Raw genomic sequence first — 7,824 nt, 5'->3', positions numbered from 1 at the left:
ACTCCGGGGTTCGAAACAGATTCGACTTGCCGATGGGTGGTGTTGCACACGGAACTAGATCTGCCTCCGGCTGGATCTGCCTCTGTCCGCGGGAGTGCTAATGTACTTCATGGACTATTCGCTCCTTCTTGCCCTGCTTAATTTGCCCTACCTCAGTCAGACCCAGCTTAACCTGCACTGTACGTCGAAGCGGCTCTGGTAAGATCTATGGATTAAGCGATATTTCGACAAGCAAATGGTCATACTGGGCTGAGAGTGAAAACGTTGGTCTCTCCGCACCTATTCTAGCGATTACATACGTGGACCGCGCTCGCCTGGTGTTTCATCCTCCGATACCGCCCCCTCGCCGGTACTCTCCGGAGATAGAGAACCGAAGGCGGTCTGTCCACAGCCCCATTGCCTGCTCTACCACTAGTACCATCTCCACTTTACAGAAGCCGAGGTATGGAGGAATTTAACACATCTGTCCTAACCCGACTACGGTTTACCTCCTGTGCGATTGATTTGTGCTTCAGTTTGCCGGCTGCATAGTATTCCAAGTCGTGTAGGCTACTATACTACATTGGCGCAGTGCGTCCGCTGCACCATGCGAGCCTGTCTTAGTCATGCGAAATTTTGCGTCGACGACGGTGGGCAGCTTCGTGTTACCCCATATAAGTCCTTCGTACATGTTTAGCTCAGGGAATGAACATCCTATGATACTAAACCTATAACCCTATATCATTAGTATACTAGTATTATATATATTTAGTATATATAGCAAGAACTAATAGCACTGTCCGAAATAAAGCGACCAGAATGCATTAGGCATGAATCCGTAGAGTTAGATTCTTCGAACACTGCTTATGCCATGCTACGTCTGGGAATTGTCGGACGCCCAAATAGTTCGATTCTAGTGTCTCACGCTAGGCTCCGTCGGTATCGACGCATCCTCGTTAACTCCAGTCTTTGGATAGAAGACTCATATGAAAAAACTGCAGTTCACTATCTTGCGTTGATACGCGAGTAGCGCTATGAGGTCTTTCATCATATAGCGCAAGTGACTAATGCATATTGCAACGCTTCTTATTAATATGCGCGCTTACATAATCTACTGATTGACGCATCTGCGTGTTGAATTGCCCTATACGAACCTGCTTTGTGACTAAATTCACATAGACTCAGGGATATATATATCGCGCGACTATCTCTTATTAGTATTAGTATTAATGACGCATGTCAGTAAAAACTCGACAGTTCGTATAGGCAATTCATTCGTGTCGCCTCAAGTGCTAATTGAAAATCTATAATACCAGGAAACAACACACTCGTCGTATCCCACCCGACGCGGACTGATGTGTGCGATTCACCACGAGGCCACATTTCAGACATATTCTTATTCATTCAAACATACTACAACCAGACACACCCATCACGGCGATCGTTTCTACACCGAGCTTAAACTATGTGCAACACTATCGTGAGCGAGCTATTCGATTCGATTCGATCGTAACACACACCTCACCTATTCATCAGCCCTTCCCATGCGCAGTATTACAGAGCCCTCAACCCTACTTTTACCCTGACAATCCCTACACACCAAAAGCCCTCTTCCATCGACAATCGGCAACCGCCTCCGTACGCATTGGTCCCCCAGCACCACAATCGTAAACTATATTACTACTTCTCATCACCACGTAAAGTCGTCCTTGTCACACGCTCTGTACACCCCTAACACAGCTGAGCACTGCCTTTTACACAACTATTGCGATCACGCACTATCTTCACTACACACCACCACGAATCCCCCGCTCTACCATTTGTGCTCAAAGCCACACCTTCACTTGTGATTACAAATAGGTGAAATCTTTCGGTTGACACTACACGTACCCACTCTATTAGCCATCTACACGAATCCACTCTCATTCAGCAGTAGCATCGCCCATCACACTGTCGACTAGTCTCTGACCGGCTAATAACATCCATCCAGCCGCGCAGCTGGTAGATGCCACACACACCACACACACACACACACTGTTGTGCCGTAGTGCTCTGCTCCGCTGAAAGGAACACAGCGAGATTTCTGGTTTAGCTATATAATAACATCATTCAGGCGCCGACAGCGCATCCGTGTAACAACTAACTGTTCGCTGTTTCATTTCCATCGTACGAGTATTACATCCCACTAAAATGCCATATCTTTATATTATAGACGCAATTATCCTACGCTTGTCGATTTACAGGCAAGGAACTTAATTTTAAACGGCATAATTATATAACCTTAATATCGCATATCTGCTATTAGTTAAAGCCCTTTATAACTTACGCAGTGCTACTAGTTTTTCTATTACTTATTTTCTTGGTAATCATTAAGCTAGGCGAGAAATAACGTGTTAATACAATACTAATCTTGTACCTTATTGGCTTTAATTTCGGACAGCTATTATTCTTCGCTATATAATAGTAATATATAGTAATATTATATAGTATATCATACTTTATTTATTTATTTATTTATTTACAACATAACACTCACCCGTGACGATATTTCCTGGTGGCAGCTCGCTGGGTGACTGACGCTGCATGGTATATATACTACGCTGGATATTGACGCGAACTAGAAATCATCGCAGAGTAAACTAGGCTTTAGATTATCATGTTAGGGATAAGACTAGTTAGACAGGAATGGGTGCAGGCGCCCCACTCGTGCGAGAGCGACGGGGAGGAAAAAACCAGGACAGGACGTTACGGAGTAATCGGGAGAGACAACAGTTTTTCTCCACAGATGCCGATTTTGCTTGTCGACAATAATTCAAACTATCGTTACTAATGTTGCGGGCGGTCCTGGCTGAAGTGCAAGAGAATTAACAAGAAACGATAGTCCAATGGAATACCTGAGACTCCCGCCATGCGCCAACATCTATCACTCTGGTCCCACCCCACGCCCATCTCAACACCCGCCGACTTGTCGATTCGCGCCCAGGTAACGAAAAAAATTGTCCCGCGGCAATAATATGTTCCGACGCTCCACGTCGAGATTGGAAATGTCGGCCATCGATAATTAACTGGGCCTTGGTGATATATCCCTACATCGGCAAACCCTGGCTGGAGAATCCGCGTGCGTATGCTGGATGCATCTATATATATATATATATTACTATATTATATTAGAGAGAGAAGAGAGAGAGAGAGAGAGAGAAGAGATGAAGAGAGAGAGAGAGAGAGAGAGAGAGAGAGAGAGAGCAGTAGCGAGAGAGGAAGTTGGGGGCTAGACACGCGAGCGTCTCCAGGCGGAAGCGTATAGATAACACGGTGTGTTGGATGCGCGTGCTGGGAGATTGTGATTTTTGTACATCGACTCAGCCGATCCATCTGTGGGCATCCGACCAAAATCCGGTCGTTAGTTTGAGAATCCAGGGACATAACCTCATAGCAAATAGCATTCGTGATATATATATATTTATAGATTTATTTATGTGCAAGTGTGCATAGCGTGCAGCGGCGCAGCAGCGTAGCAGCGTGCATTCGGTGGGCGTGTGTTTGCTGTCGTTGGAGCATTTGCAGCACGGCTTGTCGGCAATAATACTAGGTAAAGGAGAGTAGAAAAACCTTAAGACTTTGGTAGGAAATAGATTTCGTATTTATTTAGCATTATATTTTATTGAAACGCTCCAAGTGCCTGTGGTCAGCGGGCTGCCGCGTGTTCCGCGTCAGAATCAATATAGACGTTGGCGCGTCCGCCACGCTCATCCCTCGACAAAGAAAAAGCTTATCGGCACACACACAGTTCACGCGTGCATTTTCCCCATTTACGCATTAGCAGCTCTGGCCAGCGGGGAAGAAAACGCGAACAGCGACTTCTGCCCCGAAGGGCATCTTGTTAGCATCTCACCTCACTTCGTAGCTGAATGTGCAATATAGGTCAGATTAGGGGGCGCGATTTTAGTTGGCGTACTACCAGCACAACTCAGGCGTTCGATCGGTGTTTCGGTCAAGGCAATCGTATAGCGTTGGGATAACAAGCGTTGGATGAAGAGCAGTTAGATAATATGCATCGTAGCATTTTACAGTTTTTATTTCTGAAACGAAAACTCTAGAGCTGATTATTATAAAGTGTGACATTTTTTTCCCTAAGTGCTGTATATTATATTTATATTGGCCTGAGTTACATGGTATGTCGTGTTGATTTAACTGTCATGCTGCGATGGTGTCTATACATTTACCCGAGCATCGGAAGTGCGTTCAGACAAGCTATGATATCACTAGAAATCACCCGTCGTGTATTTTTTGGGTAGATATTTCGCGACCTCTATCCACACCCCGTCACATCCTCTCCCCTTCGTCCATCCACCTCCTTTAATTTCTTCCTTCTTCCACCCACTCCACCTTCTCCCTTCCTATACCTCCTTTAATTTCTTTCTTCACTCACATACTCCATGCACCTTCTCCCATCATATACCTGCTGTGCCATCTCCTTTTTTGCCCTCTCTCTTCTGCCTTCTGCCTCCTCCTAACGTTTAATTTTCCCACCCCATTAGTCGTACTCTGCTTTAAATCGGGCGACTAAATCGGGCGACTAAATTGCCGTGAAATCGCCTAGTGTGTCTACTCAATCGCCGCCGATTTAGTCGGCCGATTTTGTCGCCCGATTTAATCGCCTAGCGTGTCCGGGGCGCGAAATTTTTTTGGTATTCATTTTACATTGTTGCTTCGAGGAAGTCGAGTGAATGGAGTGCGCTGATTGGCTGTGGTCCGGAACTCAAGTGCGAAAAAAAATTTCGCACTTGATTGTACAATTCATCAGCCAATCAGAGTTGTTCAATGATACTGACGTAATAGCGATGTTTCATGTTTAGTATGTTATGTCAGGTGGTATTCATTTTACATTGTTGCTTCGAGGAAGTCGAGTGAATGGAGTGCGCTGATTGGCTGTGGTCCGGAACTCAAGTGGGGAAAAAAAATTCGCGTCCTGGGCCGGCGATAAAATCGCCCGATTGTACAATTCATCAGCCAATCAGAGTTGTTCAATGATACTGACGTAATAGCGATGTTTCATGTTTAGTATGTCATGTCATGTAATAGCGATGCACGCACGTGTACGTGCACACGCACGCACGCACGTGTACGTGCACACGCACGCACGCACGTCTACGTGCACATGCATGCACGCACGCCCGCACGTGTACCTGCACACACACGCACGTACGCACGCACGCACACATGCACACACGTGTACCTGCACACGCACACACGCACACACGCACGTAGGCACGTACGCACGCACGCATGCACGCAGATGAACGTGCACACTGACACAGGCACGTACGCACGCACGCATGCACGCAGGTAAACGTGCACACGCACGCACGCACGCACACACGCACGCAGGCACGCACGTGTACGTTCACACGCACGCACGCACGCGCGCACGCACGCATGTGTACGTGCACACGCACACATGCACGCACGTGTACGCACGCACGTATACGTGCACACACGCACGCACACACGCACGCATGCACGCACGTTTACATACACACGCACGCACGCATGAATGCACGCAGGTGTACGTGCACACGCACGCACGCACGTCTACGTGCACATGCATGCACGCACTATTCACCGGCCCGATTTAATCGCCTAGTGTGTCCACTCGACTCGCGCGATAGAATCGGGCGTTTTAGTCGCCCGATTTAGTCGCCCGATTTAATCGCCTAGTGTGTCCGGCCCTTTAGTGTATCAGGCCCTTGCTCTACCTTCTCCCATTGTTGAATTTTAACGCTTTTTTTGTCGCTATTTTAACAGTATAATTTCAACAAAATGTTATTTTATGTACATACAGCCCTGTCTGTCATCTAGCCCACACATCGCCATCTATTAAAATTCCATTCGTGTTACTTCTACGAGGGCATCCTAAAATTAAAAGAGAGGCATATGGATGCATTTTCCATGTCAAACCATTAGAGGATCATTTGATCTCCATTATAAAAGTATAATTTCAACAAAATATTATTTAACAGGAAGCCAATATGCCACAGGAAGATTTGCGACGAGTAGGCACCTTGTGATTAAAAGGATCGTGTATCACGTAGGGCACATGTCGCACATATTGGCTGAATAAACTTCATTAGCGTTACGTCAGCTATAGAGCCCGCTATCATTATGATAGAGAATTATCGGCGTTTATTCTTCATATCAATCCAGATGAGACGGGATACTAGAGAAGCGTTGCCGAAAGAAGGTGTTGATCCCAAGCGCTATAAGCGCAGATCTGACCCCCCCTGCTCGTGCAGAAAACGCATCTAAGAGGGTCTAATTTCAAAAAAGTTTTGGGGGAGGGCCACCAGACCCCCCCCTTCGCGTGCTCGCAACTTTCGGTTACGGTTAGACCTCCCCTGGTACATATCCTGTACACGTCCCTGAATATTATTTTATTTCAGAGATATTGAGCATGCACGTATGAAGGTATCTAGCGATGTTACAGGGAAATTTTATACGACTAGGCATCTTGTGATTGTTCTCTAGATTAAACATTTAATTTTAACAAAGTAATATTTCACATATTTACCAAAGGCTGCTGAACATGCAGCTCATGTATGTTACGAGGCACATATATCCCATGCCTATCGGCTGTTTGAATTATTTTAGTGTTACGTCCGATAGGGCTCCCTGTCATTATTAAAGAGAAGCATCGGGGTTTATTCTTCATATCAAGCTAGTGCAAATATTATTTTCTCAACATTTCAAACGCATAATTTTAGCATAATATAACTTTATTTCGGAGATACTGAGAATGCGTGAAGACACGTCTCCCGCGATGTTACAGGAAAGTTTGATATGACTAGACACTTTTGGATTATAAAAGTAACTGATGAGTATAATATCTCTAAATTAAAAGTATTGTTTCAACAAAATACGATTTCTTTCGTTTGAGAAAAGTTGAACAAACTGCGGCATATATTACGTAGGGCACATATCGCTAAATATTAGCTGAATTAATTTTATTTGTATAGTTTTAGCTAGGGTTCTCTATCCTTATAGAAGAAAAGACTTCGGAATTATTTTCCATGTCAAGTTGGGGCCAGGCGTATCTCATCTCTATTTTAAACTATTGTTAAAAATATTCCGCCAACAGATGTCGCTGCCGACCCGAATCGTGTAAAGGCAAAGCAGCAGGCAGCAGAGCCGATGTGAGCGCACACCAGACGTGTGTATAGAGGTGGCGGTACACAACCACGTAATCACGGGCTACTTGAGAACTCATCATCATGTTTTTTACGTCCGTGAGCGCCGTCGGTATGCGCGCTCGCGGAACCAGCTGCTAGATGGGCGCGCAGTCGTCGTGTGCCACACAGCGTACACAGCCGTTGGCGTGTCTCCGGTGGCCGTCTAGCTCGCAGGGCGTGCGTGGGAGAGCATCTAGCGGGAGTCACGCTCCCGTGTGTTGTTGTTAAGTCGACGCATCGCCACCACACCTGTGTTTTTGCGAGAGTCTGTCGCTGACAGACGCTGCCGCTGTTGTCGTCATCGTTCGTTAGCGACGCAGACGAGATTCAGAGAGTGTTGTTTACGCGAGCCGATATCGTTTAACTCGTCAGAGCCGTGCCTGACACGAAGCGCAGCACGGTGGCATGCTGTAGCGGACTAACGACGGAAGCCGAGACACGAGTCGTACACGCATTTTAGTTATCGGTAAGCGTGTTTGCTACTTGTCTTTGCGTGCGGGAATGTACGCTACTGTCTACATACTCTGATCGTCTTCTACGAGACTGATTATGTATATATACCGGTATATATATATGTATATGTGTGTGTGTGTGTGTGTGTGTGTGTGTGTGTGTGTGT

General features: G+C 46.1%; 1 protein-coding gene across 1 annotated transcript in view; it reads left to right on the top strand.

Moving 5' to 3' along the window:
• Positions 1-7,176: 7,176 nt before the first annotated feature.
• LOC106817665 overlaps positions 7,177-7,824 on the top strand; it is a 14,048-nt gene continuing 13,400 nt past the window's right edge. Inside the window, exon 1 of the mRNA XM_014822350.1 lies at positions 7,177-7,671. The gene's annotated coding sequence lies outside the window, so the exon portion shown is untranslated. The remainder of the gene's footprint in view (positions 7,672-7,824) is intronic.

This window comes from Priapulus caudatus, unplaced genomic scaffold (assembly GCF_000485595.1).
Source record: "Priapulus caudatus unplaced genomic scaffold, Priapulus_caudatus-5.0.1 Scaffold1818, whole genome shotgun sequence".
In the NCBI taxonomy this organism is placed as follows: Eukaryota; Metazoa; Priapulida; class Priapulimorpha; order Priapulimorphida; family Priapulidae; genus Priapulus; species Priapulus caudatus.
The sequence above is the reverse complement of the archived record's forward strand: the minus strand, read 5'-3'. Positions and strand labels throughout refer to the sequence as shown.